Source organism: Triturus cristatus, chromosome 1_1, assembly GCF_964204655.1.
Source record: "Triturus cristatus chromosome 1_1, aTriCri1.1, whole genome shotgun sequence".
NCBI lineage: Eukaryota > Metazoa > Chordata > Amphibia > Caudata > Salamandridae > Triturus > Triturus cristatus.
Window position 1 is genome coordinate 1144120212 of NC_140579.1, and position 19074 is coordinate 1144139285.

Below are 19074 nucleotides of genomic sequence, written 5' to 3' on the forward strand. Positions count from 1 at the left end.
TTCATCCCAAATGGCATAACCCAGAACTGGTAGTGCCCATCTGGGGTGGAAAATGCTGACCTCTCTTTGGCCCCCTCGGTCAAGGCGATCTGCCAATACCCAGACGTTAAATCAAACGTGCTGAGGTAGTTGGCAGCCCCTAGCCGATCGATGAGCTCATCAGATCTGGGGATGGGGTGTGCGTCGGTCCTAGTGACCGAATTGAGTCCTCTGTAGTCCACACAGAACCGGAGTTCGGGTGTGGCTCCCGGCGCTGCAGCCTTTGGGACCAAGACCACGGGGCTGGCCCAAGGACTGCTAGAAGACTCAATTACCCCAAGTGCAAACATCTTGGAGACCTCCTCCTTGATGCATGTCCTCACCCTGTCAGTCACCCTGTAGGCCTTGTGCCGCACAGGTGGACTATCCCCAGTGTCCACATCATGGACGCACCAATCAGTGACACCAGGGACCAGGGAAAACAGGTCAGAAAATTGTCCCAGCAACTGGCGACAATCATTCTGTTGCTCAGGGGTCAGGGTGGAAGAGAGGATGACACCATCCACTGACCCATCTTGCTCCTTGGCTGACAGGAGGTCAGGAAGAGGTTTTGTCTCCTCTTCCATTCCAGCATCTGTTGCCAAGAGCATGCCCACTTGGGACCTCTCCAAGTGGGGCTTGAGGCGGTTGACATGTAGGACCCTTAAGGGGTTCCTAGGAGACTTCAGGTCCACCACGTAGGTAACAGGACTCTTGCGCTCCACCACCTCAAAGGGACCGGTCCACTTATCCTGGAGCGCACACGGCTCCACGGGGGCCAAGACCCATACTTTCTGTCCAGGCTGAAGCTCTACCAGAGTGGCATTCTGGTCGTACCACCGCTTCATCTCCTCCTGGCTGGCTTCCAGATTTGCCTCAGCAAGTTGCCTGAATCGCCTAGTCTGATTCCTGAAGGCCAGCATGTAACTATATACATTCTGGGGAGGTTTCCTGGGAGATTGCTCCCAGCCTTCCTTGACCAGACTTAGAGGTCCTCTGACTGGGTGACCATACAGAAGCTCAAAGGGACTGAACCCCAGAGACTTCTGTGGCACCTCACGGTAAGCGAAGAGAAGGCATGGTAAGAGGACGTCCCACTTACGCCTCATGGGTCCTTCTAGGCCCATTATCATGCCTTTGAGGGTTCGGTTGAATCTCTCAACCAACCCGTTTCCTTGGGGGTGCTAAGGTGTGGTAAACTTGTAGGTTACACCACACTCTTGCCAAAGAGATTTCATGTACTTGGACATGAAATTGGTACCTCGGTCAGACACCACCTCTAGAGGGAATCCCACTCGGGAGAAAATTCCCATCAGTGCCCGTCCCACCACGGGGGCCGTCACTGTCCTCAGAGGAATGGCTTCCGGGTACCGGGTGGCATGGTCCACCAGGACCAGGATGAACCTATTGCCCATCGCTGTCCTGGGGTCCAGTGGCCCTACAATGTCAATCCCCACTCGCTGGAATGGGGTGCCGACCACAGGGAATGGCTGGAGTGGAGCCTTCTGCTTCCTTCCACTCTTTCCACTTGCCTGGCAAGTCTGGCATGTCCTGCAGTGAGTATCCGAACTCCTGCGCATTTGAGGCCAATAAAAGTGGGTGACAAGCCTTTCAAAGGTCTTGTCCTGCCCCAAATGCCCTGCCAATGTCACATCGTGAGCCAGCCCCAGTAGGAAGGCTCTGAAGTCCTGGGGTACCACCAGCGCACGGGCTGACCCAGGCTCAGCAACCTTAGGCTCGGTATATAGGAGGTCGTTCTCCCAGTAAAAGAAATGTGATCCTGACTGATCACCTGCGGCCTGGTCTGCAGCCTGCTGCCGCATACCCACGAGAGAAGGGCACTCCTTCTGTGCCTTACAAAAGTCCTCCCTGGTGGGACCCCCTTCCTGCTGCCAATGGGTCAGCTCCGGCAGGTCTCCCAGTTCAGCTATCTGCTCCCCTGTAGGCTCCAGGGCATCCCCCTCAAGGTCTGCTTCCTCCTGGACCGTGGGAACTTCAGGGGCCGGCTTCCCGCGTCCCTTGCTCCTTCTCTCTGAGGCCGGTTCCTGGGCCTCCCTCTCAGGCTCCAGGACCTCTTGAGTACCTCTACTGGCTGCCATGGACCGTGTGGTGACACACGCCCAATCTGGCATACCCAACATCTCCAGGTGAGCACTCCGCTCCACCTTAGCCCAAGGTGAGCTCTCCAAATCGTTCCCTAACAAACAGTCTACAGGCATGGCGGGCCTCACAGCTACCTGAAGAGTACCAGAGACCCCCCCCCACTCAAAGGGAACCTGAGCCACCTTGCAGTGCCTCTCTGTGTTGTCAGCGGCAACAACGGGATAGAATGCATTGGGGACCACCTGCTCCTGAGACACCAGGTGACACCTGACAGCTGTCACACTGGCTCCTGTATCTCTAAGTGCTTCCACTCTATGGCCATTTATGGTCACCCACTGCCTGTACTTCTTAGTGTTCTCATGCAGCTGGGTTGGAGGGACCACTTCACGGTCTCCTAGCGAGACCAGGGACATCTCTGCGGGACCCCACCCACCTTGGACATCCCTCTCCTCCCCCAAGGCTACACTAGTCACCTGCCGGGGTGGAGCACCAGTGGGTGCTGGTTTACCAAACAATGGACACTTTACATCAGAGGCAAAATGCCCCAAATTGTTACACCTGTAACATCTGACGGGCCCCTTCTGAACAGGAGGACCTGTCGGGGCCCCGGTCGGTTTCTGGGGTGGGGGAGGCTGAGAACCCTTCCCTTGGTTCCCTTGGGAACTATTTTGGGGCCCTTTTTGGAACTGCTTCTGTTTACCCCTGTCCCCCCCACTCTTCTGCTGGGGACCCTGCCCACCTTTGGCGGAATCTCCCACGGTACCCTTGTGGACCCTGGTACTGACTCAGCGGTCCGCCTCCTCAGCAAGCTTCCTCGGGTTAGTCAGCCTACTATCTATCAGGTGCTGGCGTAGCTCAGGAAAACAATTACTGGACAAGTGCTCCCATGCCATTAAATCAAGAAGCCCTTGATAATCATTTACCTTACTACCCTTTACCCAACCATCCAGCGCTCTGCAAAAGAAAGTCACATACTCCACATACGTACTATTGGGAATCTTAGTGCAACCCCTGAACCTCTGTCTATATAACTCAGGGGTCAACCCATACCTAGTCATCAATGCTTCCTTCATATGGGCATAAGAATTATGAACATCAGCAGGTAAATCTAGCAGTGTGTCCCGCCCTTCACTCAGGAACCGTCCCCACAACCCCGCTCCCCAATCTTTCTCAGGGACCCGGTGGGAAGACATGGCTACCTCGTAGGCTCTGAACCACTGCCCGATGTCGTCATTCTTGAAGAACTCCTTCACTACATCCTTGGGAATATAAACTCTTGGTTCCGCCTGTACTGGCGGTGTGCTGCCACCAGAGGGATTAAGCTCCAAACTTTTTGCTTTCAGCTCCAGCTCCCTCAGCTTCATGTCATGCTCTAATTGTAGTTTCTTTTCCTCCATGGCTAATCTTTGTTTTTCCATATCCATCTGCCCATGAAGTTTTGCCATCTCTACTTCGTGTGCCCGGGTTGCTGCCCTGTCTGCCAACTCTTCTGGCGACAGGCCTCTGCCAAACTCATGGACACTTTCTGGTGGAACCATTTCCACCTGATTCTCTGGTGCCTTTGACTCATACCAGGCCCTCAGCGCCTTCACGAGTTGTTCCTTCCTTTTCAATCCAGTTTGGGCAACTCTGAACTTGGAGCAAAAACCTTTCAATTCTTCATTGGTATAATTCTGAAGTGCGCTTTCTTCCCAATCTATGTCCTCAAATCCAGAGATTATAGAAGCTGCCCTTCCGGCGGGAAGTGAACCAGGCATGGTTTTAACAACGGAGATTCTTGGCAAAATAAAAACAGATGCTAGTCTTGTGGCTGTGTTACCGGTCTGCTCTCACTACGTGGTGATTAGTGGTTCACTATACGCAAACCGCAAATGCAAATCCGTAAATCCCACCGCTGCCACCAATGTTAGAAATGAGGGGGCTCTGGTTGACGCAGGTGTGAACCCACAACAAGCAGGGACCCTTTACTTCTTGTCAGGGCGAAGGATGACTCCCCAGAATAACCCCTGCTCACCCTCTAGGTGCGTGGCGTGAGCAGTCTAGGCTAAGTCTCAGGCGTACACGGTTAAACAAATGCAATTACACATACAGTAAACCCCTTGCATGCACCACAAACGGACACCAATCAGGAAGTATATAAAAATAAGCTTTTATGTAGATTCAGCAGATTCAAATACAAGGCCCAGTAACGTTGAACTGATGGGGCCACAATTCTTAGAAATACGGTAATGTTCTCTTTGTTACAGAAAGTTCTTTAGGCGGGCACAAGGTAACGGTAGGCCTCAGCGCACTTCGTGCTGAGGCTGCGCCCAGGAAGCACGCGGCAGATGACAGGGAAATCAGAACGTTGCGGACCCTGGATCCGATGCGAGCTCGCGGTCGAGTTCGTAAGTACAGTACCTTGTTTCTTGACGCGAAGGTGGGTGCGGGATTTCAGCGGCTCTTCGACAGAAGGGCGAGGCGGCGTCCGAGGCTCCCACACTTCACGATAGGGGTCAGATCTTCAGGCTCACGACAAGAGCGGGGTGTTGCAGGAGGTGGGTAAACAAAGCGGGGCAGCCGGGCAAGCAGATTACGTCCGGGCCGTCCGAGGCTTGGAGATGCTCACAACGCCGATTCCAGCGGGAGGGTGAAGGTGCACAGCGAGCCTCCAACGAGCGAGGTGACAGGGGCAGCCCAGCACAGCGTAGGGGGAGCGGCTCCGATCGAGCGAGGCTCTTCCCAAGGCGGGGGCGGCTAAGCAGTCCTGGTCACGGCTCAAGGAGGGACTGGGGCACGAGGGTCACAGCTCCGGCGAGGGAAAGGACACCACAGTCCAGCGGCCGGCGAGTGAAGATCAGGTAGAGCCCAATGGTCCTGGGGCTCAGTTCAGGGGGCAAGCTCAGTTCCAAGCCCTTGGAGATCGTTTTGGAAAAGCACAAGTCTTGAAAGTAAAAATAAAGCAAAGTCTTCAGCAACAGTTTCTCTTCTCCCCTTTGGCAGCAAGGTCACCACTGTAGGCCAATCCCCCAGGATAGGGACAGTCTTCCTCCTACAGCTTTCCCGGTGCCTCCTCCTCAGGCAGAGATTCTTCTTGGTCAAAAGCGGATCTAGTTTCTCAGGAGCAGGGCTCCTCCATTTATACAGCGAATCTTTTGTTCTCCCAGGCCAGGGGGGCCCTTGCCTAGTTCAGTCCGGTTTCTGAGCACTTTGTTTACGTGATGCAGGCTTCTTCTTTCAGAGTGCAGGGCAGAGTCCTCAGACGCTCCACAGGGGGCGGAGCCGGCATTGAGGTGGCAGAGCACTGTCCTATTCAGAGCCTAGGAGCACTCCTCCCACCCATCTACCTGTCGATCGTCCTATTCATCACCAGGCTACCTAGCCCTGCCCATCTGGGTTCCCCCAGCCCTGTCACTCATACCAGCCAGACATCAGATACACATCACGCAGAGGCGGGCTGAAATGTTTAGGCAAGCAAAGGCCAACTTTCTAAAAGCGGCATTTGCAAACCCGGAATATTAAAGTAAACCTTGCGAAAAGATGTACCTTATTATTCCGAGTTCAGGCATACTAAACTCGATCTTCTACCATGCTCCCTGGGTCGGTTAGGATCATAGGGTGTAACAATCCAGGCCGCCCATACTGGCCTATGAGAACAGGGTAGCCTTGCAGTAGTGAACAACAAGATGGCGGTCATTCACTACTAGGACATGCCAAGCATCCAGGCTTGTCCTACCTTAGGCTTACAACGCACCCTGCCCGTGGGCCTGCCAGAGGGGTGACTAACATGCAGCTAAGGGAAGGTTTTAGGGACCGGCAAGTGTGGGCACTTGCCAGTCAGCATGTCAGTACCAGACTGCACGCAGGTTCTGCGATGGCAGACCTTAGACATATTTTACCGGCCGCTTCTGTGGGTGGCACAACCAGTGCTGCAAGCCCACCAGCGGTGTTTGCATTTACATGCCCTGGTGCTCCTGGCGCACTTTACTGGGGTCTGATAGTAAATCAAACAATCCAATCATGGAATCCAACCAACATATACAATTTACAAGGGAGCACTCGCACCGCGACACTGGTTGGCAGTGGCACAGCGCGCTGAGCGGCCAACACCATAAAATCACATGAGGCACAGCGACAAAAAGAGGAAGGGAGACTCACGCCAAGGTGCCAGGTCTAACAGTTTCCGAGGTGCCCGCAGAGCTAGGGTTCAAAAACTACAGCTAGTCATTTTGCCAAAAAAGGGTCATTTTTCACTGCGAAATTGAGGTGTGATCACGTTGCGTTTTGCGCCATTTCCTGTTGTGGGCACTAGGCCGACCCACACAAGTGAGGTACTGTTTTTCTCGTAAGACTTTGGGGAACGCGGGGTGGGTGGAAATTTGTGGATCCACGCTGATTCCGGAACTTTCCACGACAGAAATGTGGGGAAAATGTGCTTTTTTGGACAATTTTTTAGGTTTGCAAGGGATTCTGGGTAACAGACCCTGGTGGGAGGCAGTCAAGTCACACCATCCTGGATTCCCCTGGGTGTCTAGTTTTCAAAAATGTATAGGTTTGCTAGGTTTCCCAAGGTGCCCGCAGAGCTAGGGTTCAAAAACTACAGCTAGTCATTTTGCAAAAAAAGGGTCATTTTTCACTGCGAAATTGAGGTGGGACCACTATGCGTTTTGCGACGTTTCCTGTTGCGAGCACTAGGCTGAACCACACAAGTGAGATACCGTTTTTCTCGTATGACTTTGGGAAATGTGGGGTGAGTGGAAATTTGTGGATCCACGCAGATTCCGGAACTTTCCACCACAGAAATGTGGGGAAAATGTGTTTTTTTGACAATTTTTTAGGTTTGCAAGGGATTCTGGGTAACAGACCCTGGAGAGAGGCAGTCAAGTCACCCCATCCTGGATTCCCCTGGGTGTCTAGTTTTCAAAAATGTATAGGTTAGCTAGGTTTCCCAAGGTACCCGCAGAGCTAGGGTTCAAAAACTGCAGCTAGTCATTTTGCCAAAAAAGGTTAATTTTTCACTGCGAAATTGAGGTGTGACCACGATGCGTTTTGCAACGTTTCCTGTCACGGGCACTAGGCCGAACCACACAAGTGAGGTACCTTTTTCTCGTAAGACTTTCGGGAACGCGGGGTGGGTGGAAATTTGTGGATCCACGCTGATTCCGGAACTTTCCACCACAGAAATGTGGAGAAAATGTGTTTTTTTTGACAATGTTTTAGGTTTGCAAGGGATTCTGGGTAACAGACCCTGGTGGGAGGCAGTCAAGTCACCCCATCTTGGATTTCCCTGGGTGTCTAGTTTTCAAAAATGTATAGGTTTGCTAGGTATCCCAAGGTGCCCGCAGAGCTAGGGTTCAAAAACTACAGCTAGACATTTTGCCAAAAAAGGGTAATTTTTCACTGCGAAATTGAGATGTGATCACGTTGCGTTTTGCGCCATTTCCTGTCGCGGGCACTAGGCCGACCCACACAAGTGAGGTACTGTTTTTCTCGTAAGACTTTGGGGAACGCGGGGTGGGTGGAAATTTGTGGATCCACGCTGATTCCGGAACTTTCTACGACAGAAATGTGGGGAAAATGTTTTTTTTTTGGACACATTTTTAGGTTTGCAAGGGATTCTGGGTAACAGACCCTGGTGGGAGGCAGTCAAGTCACCCCATCCTGGATTCCCCTGGGTGTCTAGTTTTCAAAAATGTATAGGTTTGCTAGGTTTCCCAAGGTGCCCGCAGAGCTAGGGTTCAAAAACTACAGCTAGATATTTTGCCAAAAAAGGGTAATTTTTCACTGAGAAATTGAGGTGTGACCACGTTGCGTTTTGCGCCGTTTCCTGTCGCGGGCACTAGGCCGACCCACACAAGTGAGGTGCTGTTTTTCTCGTAAGACTTTGGGGAACGCGGGGTAGGTGGAAATTTGTGGATCCACGCAGATTCCGGAACTTTCCACAACAGAAATATGGGGAAAATGTGTTTTTTTTGACAACTTTTTAGGTTTGCAAGGGATTCCGGGTAACATACCCTGGTGGGAGGCAGTCAAGTCACCCCATCTTGGATTCCCCTGGGTGTCTAGTTTTCAAAAATGTATAGGTTTGCTAGGTTTCCCAAGGTGCCCGCAGAGCTAGGGTTCAAAAACTACAGCTAGACATTTTGCTAAAAAAGGGTCATTTTTCACAGAGAAATTGAGGTGTGACCACGTTGCGTTTTGAGCTGTTTCCTGTCGCGGGCACTAGGCCGACACACACAAGTGAGGTGCTGTTTTTCTCGTAAGACTTTGGGGAACGCGGGGTGGGTGGAAATTTGTGGATCCACGCAGATTCCGGAACTTTCCACGACAGAAATGTGAGGAAAATGTGTTTTTTTTGACAATTTTTTAGGTTTGCAAGGGATTCTGGGTAACAGACACTGGTGGGAGGCAGTCAAGTCACCCTATCCTGGATTCCCCTGGGTGTCCAGTTTTCAAAAATGTATAGGTTTGCTAGGTTTCCCAAGGTGCCCGCAGAGCTAGGGTTCAAAAACTACAGCTATTCATTTTGCCAAAAAAGGGTCATTTTTCACAGCGAAATTGAGGTGTGACCACGATGCGTTTTGCGACTTTTCCTGTCGCGAGCACTAGGCCGAACCACACAAGTGAGATACCGTTTTTCTCGTATGACTTTGGGGGACGTGGGGTGGGTGGAAATTTGTGGATCCACGCAGATTCCGGATTTTTCCACCACAGAAATGTGGGGAAAATGTGTTTTTTTGACAATTTTTTAGGTTTGCAAGGGATTCTGGGTAACAGACCCTGGTGAGAGGCAGTCAAGTCACCCCATCCTGGATTTCCCTGGGTGTCTAGTTTTCAAAAATGTATAGGTTTGCTAGGTTTCCCAAGGTGCCCGCAGAGCTAGGGTTCAAAACTACAGCTAGACATTTTGCCAAAAAAGGGTAATTTTTCACCGCGAAATTGAGGTGTGATCACGTTGCGTTTTGCGCCATTTCCTGTTGCGGGCACTAGGCCGACCCACACAAGTGAGGTACTGTTTTTCTCGTAAGACTTTGGGGAACGCGGGGTGGGTGGAAATTTGTGGATCCACGCTGATTCCGGAACTTTCCACGACAGAAATGTGGGGAAACTGTGCTTTTTTGGACAATTTTTTAGGTTTGCAAGGGATTCTCGGTAACTGACCCTGGTGGGAGGCAGTCAAGTCACCCCATCTTGGATTCCCCTGGGTGTCTAGTTTTCAAAAATGTATAGGTTTGCTAGGTTTCCCAAGGTGCCCGAAGAGCTAGGGTTCAAAAACTACAGCTAGTCATTTTGCCAAAAAAGGGTCATTTTTCACTGCGAAATTGAGGTGTGACCACCATGCGTTTTGTGACTTTTCCTGTCGCGAGCACTAGGCTGAACCACACAAGTGAGATACCGTTTTTCTCGTATGACTTTGGGGAATGTGGGGTGGGTGGAAATTTGTGGATCCACACAGATTCCGGAACTTTCCACCACAGAAATGTGGGGAAAATGTGTTTTTTTGACAATTTTTTAGGTTTGCAAGGGATTCTGGGTAACAGACCCTGGAGAGAGGCAGTCAAGTCACCCCATCCTGGATTCCCCTGTGTGTCTAGTTTTCAAAAATGTATAGGTTTGCTAGGTTTCCCAAGGTACCCGCAGAGCTAGGGTTCAAAAACTGCAGCTAGTCATTTTGCCAAAAAAGGTTAATTTTTCACTGCGAAATTGAGGTGTGACCACGATGGGTTTTGCAACGTTTCCTGTCGCGGGCACTAGGCCGAACCACACAAGTGAGGTACCTTTTTCTCGTAAGACTTTGGGGAACGCGGGGTTGGTGGAAATTTGTGGATCCACGCTGATTCCGGAACTTTCCACCACAGAAATGTGGGGAAAATGTGTTTTTTTTGACAATGTTTTAGGTTTGCAAGGGATTCTGGGTAACAGACCCTGGTGGGAGGCAGTCAAGTCACCCCATCTTGGATTTCCCTGGGTGTCTAGTTTTCAAAAATGTATAGGTTTGCTAGGTATCCCAAGGTGCCCGCAGAGCTTGGGTTCAAAAACTACAGCTAGACATTTTGCCAAAAAAGGGTCATTTTTCACTGCAAAATTGAGATGTGATCACGTTGCGTTTTGCGCCATTTCCTGTCGCGGGCACTAGGCCGACCCACACAAGTGAGGTACTGTTTTTCTCGTAAGACTTTGGGGAACGCGGGGTGGGTGGAAATTTGTGGATCCGCGCTGATTCCGGAACTTTCTACGACAGAAATGTGGGGAAAATGGTTTTTTTTGGACACATTTTTAGGTTTGCAAGGGATTCTGGGTAACAGACCCTGGTGGGAGGCAGTCAAGTCACCCCATCCTGGATTCCCCTGGGTGTCTAGTTTTCAAAAATGTATAGGTTTGCTAGGTTTCCCAAGGTGCCCGCAGAGCTAGGGTTGAAAAACTACAGCTAGATATTTTGCCAAAAAAGGGTAATTTTTCACTGAGAAATTGAAGTGTGACCACGTTGCGTTTTGCGCCGTTTCCTGTTGTGGGCACTAGGCCGACCCACACAAGTGAGGTACTGTTTTTCTCGTAAGACTTTGGGGAACGCGGGGTGGGTGGAAATTTGTGGATCCACGCTGATTCCGGAACTTTCCACGACAGAAATGTGGGGAAAATGTGCTTTTTTGGACAATTTTTTAGGTTTGCAAGGGATTCTGGGTAACAGACCCTGGTGGGAGGCAGTCAAGTCACCCCATCCTGGATTCCCCTGGGTGTCTAGTTTTCAAAAATGTATAGGTTTGCTAGGTTTCCCAAGGTGCCCGCAGAGCTAGGGTTCAAAAACTACAGCTAGTCATTTTGCAAAAAAAGGGTCATTTTTCACTGCGAAATTGAGGTGGGACCACTATGCGTTTTGCGACTTTTCCTGTTGCGAGCACTAGGCTGAACCACACAAGTGAGATACCGTTTTTCTCGTATGACTTTGGGAAATGTGGGGTGAGTGGAAATTTGTGGATCCACGCAGATTCCGGAACTTTCCACCACAGAAATGTGGGGAAAATGTGTTTTTTTGACAATTTTTTAGGTTTGCAAGGGATTCTGGGTAACAGACCCTGGAGAGAGGCAGTCAAGTCACCCCATCCTGGATTCCCCTGGGTGTCTAGTTTTCAAAAATGTATAGGTTAGCTAGGTTTCCCAAGGTACCCGCAGAGCTAGGGTTCAAAAACTGCAGCTAGTCATTTTGCCAAAAAAGGTTAATTTTTCACTGCGAAATTGAGGTGTGACCACGATGCGTTTTGCAACGTTTCCTGTCGCGGGCACTAGGCCGAACCACACAAGTGAGGTACCTTTTTCTCGTAAGACTTTCGGGAACGCGGGGTGGGTGGAAATTTGTGGATCCACGCTGATTCCGGAACTTTCCACCACAGAAATGTGGAGAAAATGTGTTTTTTTTGACAATGTTTTAGGTTTGCAAGGGATTCTGGGTAACAGACCCTGGTGGGAGGCAGTCAAGTCACCCCATCTTGGATTTCCCTGGGTGTCTAGTTTTCAAAAATGTATAGGTTTGCTAGGTATCCCAAGGTGCCCGCAGAGCTAGGGTTCAAAAACTACAGCTAGACATTTTGCCAAAAAAGGGTAATTTTTCACTGCGAAATTGAGATGTGATCACGTTGCGTTTTGCGCCATTTCCTGTCGCGGGCACTAGGCCGACCCACACAAGTGAGGTACTGTTTTTCTCGTAAGACTTTGGGGAACGCGGGGTGGGTGGAAATTTGTGGATCCACGCTGATTCCGGAACTTTCTACGACAGAAATGTGGGGAAAATGTTTTTTTTTTGGACACATTTTTAGGTTTGCAAGGGATTCTGGGTAACAGACCCTGGTGGGAGGCAGTCAAGTCACCCCATCCTGGATTCCCCTGGGTGTCTAGTTTTCAAAAATGTATAGGTTTGCTAGGTTTCCCAAGGTGCCCGCAGAGCTAGGGTTCAAAAACTACAGCTAGTCATTTTGCAAAAAAAGGGTCATTTTTCACTGCGAAATTGAGGTGGGACCACTATGCGTTTTGCGACTTTTCCTGTTGCGAGCACTAGGCTGAACCACACAAGTGAGATACCGTTTTTCTCGTATGACTTTGGGAAATGTGGGGTGAGTGGAAATTTGTGGATCCACGCAGATTCCGGAACTTTCCACCACAGAAATGTGGGGAAAATGTGTTTTTTTGACAATTTTTTAGGTTTGCAAGGGATTCTGGGTAACAGACCCTGGAGAGAGGCAGTCAAGTCACCCCATCCTGGATTCCCCTGGGTGTCTAGTTTTCAAAAATGTATAGGTTAGCTAGGTTTCCCAAGGTACCCGCAGAGCTAGGGTTCAAAAACTGCAGCTAGTCATTTTGCCAAAAAAGGTTAATTTTTCACTGCGAAATTGAGGTGTGACCACGATGCGTTTTGCAACGTTTCCTGTCGCGGGCACTAGGCCGAACCACACAAGTGAGGTACCTTTTTCTCGTAAGACTTTCGGGAACGCGGGGTGGGTGGAAATTTGTGGATCCACGCTGATTCCGGAACTTTCCACCACAGAAATGTGGAGAAAATGTGTTTTTTTTGACAATGTTTTAGGTTTGCAAGGGATTCTGGGTAACAGACCCTGGTGGGAGGCAGTCAAGTCACCCCATCTTGGATTTCCCTGGGTGTCTAGTTTTCAAAAATGTATAGGTTTGCTAGGTATCCCAAGGTGCCCGCAGAGCTAGGGTTCAAAAACTACAGCTAGACATTTTGCCAAAAAAGGGTAATTTTTCACTGCGAAATTGAGATGTGATCACGTTGCGTTTTGCGCCATTTCCTGTCGCGGGCACTAGGCCGACCCACACAAGTGAGGTACTGTTTTTCTCGTAAGACTTTGGGGAACGCGGGGTGGGTGGAAATTTGTGGATCCACGCTGATTCCGGAACTTTCTACGACAGAAATGTGGGGAAAATGTTTTTTTTTTGGACACATTTTTAGGTTTGCAAGGGATTCTGGGTAACAGACCCTGGTGGGAGGCAGTCAAGTCACCCCATCCTGGATTCCCCTGGGTGTCTAGTTTTCAAAAATGTATAGGTTTGCTAGGTTTCCCAAGGTGCCCGCAGAGCTAGGGTTCAAAAACTACAGCTAGATATTTTGCCAAAAAAGGGTAATTTTTCACTGAGAAATTGAGGTGTGACCACGTTGCGTTTTGCGCCGTTTCCTGTCGCGGGCACTAGGCCGACCCACACAAGTGAGGTGCTGTTTTTCTCGTAAGACTTTGGGGAACGCGGGGTAGGTGGAAATTTGTGGATCCACGCAGATTCCGGAACTTTCCACAACAGAAATATGGGGAAAATGTGTTTTTTTTGACAACTTTTTAGGTTTGCAAGGGATTCCGGGTAACATACCCTGGTGGGAGGCAGTCAAGTCACCCCATCTTGGATTCCCCTGGGTGTCTAGTTTTCAAAAATGTATAGGTTTGCTAGGTTTCCCAAGGTGCCCGCAGAGCTAGGGTTCAAAAACTACAGCTAGACATTTTGCTAAAAAAGGGTCATTTTTCACAGAGAAATTGAGGTGTGACCACGTTGCGTTTTGAGCTGTTTCCTGTCGCGGGCACTAGGCCGACACACACAAGTGAGGTGCTGTTTTTCTCGTAAGACTTTGGGGAACGCGGGGTGGGTGGAAATTTGTGGATCCACGCAGATTCCGGAACTTTCCACGACAGAAATGTGAGGAAAATGTGTTTTTTTTGACAATTTTTTAGGTTTGCAAGGGATTCTGGGTAACAGACACTGGTGGGAGGCAGTCAAGTCACCCTATCCTGGATTCCCCTGGGTGTCCAGTTTTCAAAAATGTATAGGTTTGCTAGGTTTCCCAAGGTGCCCGCAGAGCTAGGGTTCAAAAACTACAGCTATTCATTTTGCCAAAAAAGGGTCATTTTTCACAGCGAAATTGAGGTGTGACCACGATGCGTTTTGCGACTTTTCCTGTCGCGAGCACTAGGCCGAACCACACAAGTGAGATACCGTTTTTCTCGTATGACTTTGGGGGACGTGGGGTGGGTGGAAATTTGTGGATCCACGCAGATTCCGGATTTTTCCACCACAGAAATGTGGGGAAAATGTGTTTTTTTGACAATTTTTTAGGTTTGCAAGGGATTCTGGGTAACAGACCCTGGTGAGAGGCAGTCAAGTCACCCCATCCTGGATTTCCCTGGGTGTCTAGTTTTCAAAAATGTATAGGTTTGCTAGGTTTCCCAAGGTGCCCGCAGAGCTAGGGTTCAAAACTACAGCTAGACATTTTGCCAAAAAAGGGTCATTTTTCACCGCGAAATTGAGGTGTGATCACGTTGCGTTTTGCGCCATTTCCTGTTGCGGGCACTAGGCCGACCCACACAAGTGAGGTACTGTTTTTCTCGTAAGACTTTGGGGAACGCGGGGTGGGTGGAAATTTGTGGATCCACGCTGATTCCGGAACTTTCCACCACAGAAATATGGGGAAAATTTGTTTTTTTTGACAATTTTTTAGGTTTGCAAGGGATTCTGGGTAACAGACCATGGTGGGAGGCAGTCAAGTCACCCCATCTTGGATTCCCCTGGGTGTCTAGTTTTCAAAAATTTATAGGTTTGCTAGGTTTCCCAAGGTACCCGCAGAGCTATGGTTCAAAAACTGCAGCTAGTCATTTTGCCAAAAAAGGTTAATTTTTCACTGCGAAATTGAGGTGTGACCACGATGCGTTTTGCGACGTTTCCTGTCGCGGGCACTAGGCCGAACCACACAAGTGAGGTACCTTTTTCTCGTAAGACTTTGGGGAATGCGGGGTGGGTGGAAATTTGTGGATCCACGCTGATTCCGGAACTTTCTACCACAGAAATATGGGGAAAATGTGGTTTTTTTGACAATTTTTTAGGTTTGCAAGGGATTCTGGGTAACAGACCCTGGTGGGAGGCAGTCAAGTCACACCATCCTGGATTCCCCTGGGTGTCTAGTTTTAAGAAATGTATAGGCTTGCTAGGTTTCCCAAGGTGCCCGCAGAGCTAGGGTTCAAAAACTACAGCTAGACATTTTGCTAAAAAAGGGTCATTTTTCACTGAGAAATTGAGGTGTGACCACGTTGCGTTTTGCGCTGTTTCCTGTCGCGGGCACTAGACCGACCCACACAAGTGAGGTGCTGTTTTTCTCGTAAGACTTTGGGAAACGCGGGGTGGGTGGAAATTTGTGGATCCACGCAGATTCCGGATTTTTCCACCACAGAAATGTGGGGAAAATGTGTTTTTTGACAATTTTTTAGGTTTGCAAGGGATTCTGGGTAACAGACCCTGGTGAGAGGCAGTCAAGTCACCCCATCCTGGATTCCCCTGGGTGTCTAGTTTTCAGAAATGTATAGGTTTGCTAGGTTTCCCAAGGTACCCGCAGAGCTAGGGTTCAAAAACTGCAGCTAGTCATTTTGCCAAAAAAGGTTAATTTTTCACTGCGAAATTGAGGTGTGACCACGATGCGTTTTGTGCCGTTTCCTGTCACGGGCACTAGGCCGAACCACACAAGTGAGGTACCTTTTTCTCGTAAGACTTTGGGGAACGTGGGGTGGGTGGAAATTTGTGGATCCACGCTGATTCCGGAACTTTCCACCACAGAAATATGGGGAAAATTTGTTTTTTTTGACAATTTTTTAGGTTTGCAAGGGATTCTGGGTAACAGACCATGGTGGGAGGCAGTCAAGTCACCCCATCTTGGATTCCCCTGGGTGTCTAGTTTTTAAAACTGTACAGGTTTTCTAGGTTTCCCAAGGTGCCCGCAGAGCTAGGGTTCAAAAACTACAGCTAGACATTTTGCCAAAAAAGGGTCATTTTTCACTGCGAAATTGAGGAGTGATCACGTTGCGTTTTGCGCCATTTCCTGTTGCGGGCACTAGGCCGACCCACACAAGTGAGTTACTGTTTTTCTCGTAAGACTTTGGGGAATGCGGGGTGGGTGGAAATTTGTGGATCAACGCTGATTCCGGAACTTTCCACGACAGAAATGTGGGGAAAATGTGTTTTTTTGGACAATTTTTTAGGTTTGCAAGGGATTCTGGGTAACAGACCCTGGTGGGAGGCAGTCAAGTCACCCCATCTTGGATTCTCCTGGGTGTCTAGTTTTCAAAAATGTATAGGTTTGCTAGGTTTCCCAAGGTGCCCGCAGAGATAGGGTTCAAAAAGTACAAGTAGACATTTTGCCAAAAAAGGGTTATTTTTCACTGCGAAATTGAGGTGTGATCCCGTTGCGTTTTGCGCCATTTCCTGTCGCGGGCACTAGGCCGACCCACACAAGTGAGGTACTGTTTTTCTCGTAAGACTTTGGGGAATGCGGGGTGGGTGGAAATTTGTGGATCCACACAGATTCCGGAACATTCCACTACAGAAATGTGGGGAAACTGTGTTTTTTTTGACAATTTTTTAGGTTTGCAAGGAATTCTGGGTAACAGACCCTGGTGGGAGGCAGTCAAGTCACCCCATCCTGAATTCCCCTGGGTGTCTAGTTTTCAAAAATGTATCGGTTTGCTAGGTTTCCCAAGGTGCCCGCAGAGCTAGGGTTCAAAAACTACAGCCAGTCATTTTGCCAAAAAAGGGTCATTTTTCACTGCGAAATTGAGGTGTGACCACGATGCGTTTTGCGACTTTTCCTGTCGTGAGCACTAGGCCGAACCACACAAGTGAAATACCGTTTTTCTCGTATGACTTTGGGGAACGTGGGGTGGGTGGAAACTTGTGGATCCACGCAGATTCCGGAACTTTCCACCACAGAAATGTGGGGAAAATGTGTTTTTTTGACAATTTTTTAGGTTTGCAAGGGACTCTGGGTAACAGACCCTGGTGAGAGGCAGTCAAGTCACCTCATCCTGGATTCCCCTGGGTGTCTAGTTTTCAAAAATGTATAGGTTTGCTAGGTTTCCCAAGGTACCCGCAGAGCTATGGTTCAAAAACTGCAGCTAGTCATTTTGCCAAAAAAGGTTAATTTTTCACTGCGAAATTGAGGTGTGACCACGATGCGTTTTGCGACGTTTCCTGTCGCGGGCACTAGGCCGAACCACACAAGTGAGGTACCTTTTTCTCGTAAGACTTTGGGGAATGCGGGGTGGGTGGAAATTTGTGGATCCACGCTGATTCCGGAACTTTCTACCACAGAAATGTGGGGAAAATGTGTTTTTTTCGACAATTTTTTAGGTTTGCAAGGGATTCGGGGTAACAGACCCTGGTGGTAGGCAGTCAAGTCACCCCATCTTGGATTTCCCTGGGTGTCTAGTTTTCAAGAATGTATAGGTTTGCTAGGTATCCCAAGGTGCCCGCAGAGCTAGGGTTCAAAAACTACAGCTAGACATTTTGCCAAAAAAGGGTCATTTTTCACTGTGAAATTGAGATGTGATCACGTTGCGTTTTGCGGCATTTCCTGTCACGGGCACTAGGCCGACCCATACAACAAGTGAGGTACTGTTTTTCTCGTAAGACTTTGGGGAACGCGGGGTGGGTGGAAATTTGTGGATCCACGCTGATTCCGGAACTTTCCACGACAGAAATGTGGGGAAAATGTGTTTGTTTGGACAATTTTTAAGGTTTGCAAGGGATTCTGGGTAACAGACCCTGGTGGGAGGCAGTCAAGTCACCCCATCTTGGATTTCCCTGGGTGTCTAGTTTTCAAAAATGTATAGGTTTGCTAGGTTTCCCAAGGTGCCCGCAGAGCTAGGGTTGAAAAACTACAGCTAGATATTTTGCCAAAAAAGGGTAATTTTTCACTGAGAAATTGAAGTGTGACCACGTTGCGTTTTGCGCCGTTTCCTGTCGCGGGCACTAGGCCGACCCACACAAGTGAGGTGCCGTTTTTCTCGTAAGACTTTGGGGAATGCGGGGTGGGTGGAAATTTGTGGATCCACGCTGATTCCGGAACTTTCCACGACAGAAATGTGGGGAAAATGTGTTTTTTTTGGACAATTTTTTAGGTTTGCAAGGGATTCTGGGTAACAGACCCTGGTGGGAGGCAGTCAAGTCACCCCATCTTGGATTCTCCTGGGTGTCTAGTTTTCAAAAATGTATAGGTTTGCTAGGTTTCCCAAGGTGCCCGCAGAGATAGGGTTCAAAAAGTACAAGTAGACATTTTGCCAAAAAAGGGTTATTTTTCACTGCGAAATTGAGGTGTGATCCCGTTGCGTTTTGCGCCATTTCCTGTAGCGGGCACTAGGCCGACCCACACAAGTGAGGTACTGTTTTTCTCGTAAGACTTTGGGGAATGCGGGGTGGGTGGAAATTTGTGGATCCACACAGATTCCGGAACATTCCACTACAGAAATGTGGGGAAACTGTGTTTTTTTTGACAATTTTTTAGGTTTGCAAGGAATTCTGGGTAACAGACCCTGGTGGGAGGCAGTCAAGTCACCCCATCCTGGATTCCCCTGGGTGTCTAGTTTTCAAAAATGTATCGGTTTGCTAGGTTTCCCAAGGTGCCCGCAGAGCTAGGGTTCAAAAACTACAGCTAGTCATTTTGCCAAAAAAGGGTCATTTTTCACTGCGAAATTGAGGTGTGACCACGATGCGTTTTGCGACTTTTCCTGTCGTGAGCACTAGGCCGAACCACACAAGTGAGATACCGTTTTTCTCGTATGACTTTGGGGAACGTGGGGTGGGTGGAAACTTGTGGATCCACGCAGATTCCGGAACTTTCCACCACAGAAATGTGGGGAAAATGTGTTTTTTTGACAATTTTTTAGGTTTGCAAGGGATTCTGGGTAACAGACCCTGGTGAGAGGCAGTCAAGTCACCTCATCCTGGATTCCCCTGGGTGTCTAGTTTTCAAAAATTTATAGGTTTGCTAGGTTTCCCAAGGTACCCGCAGAGCTATGGTTCAAAAACTGCAGCTAGTCATTTTGCCAAAAAAGGTTAATTTTTCACTGCGAAATTGAGGTATGACCACGATGCGTTTTGCGACGTTTCCTGTCGCGGGCACTAGGCCGAACCACACAAGTGAGGTACCTTTTTCTCGTA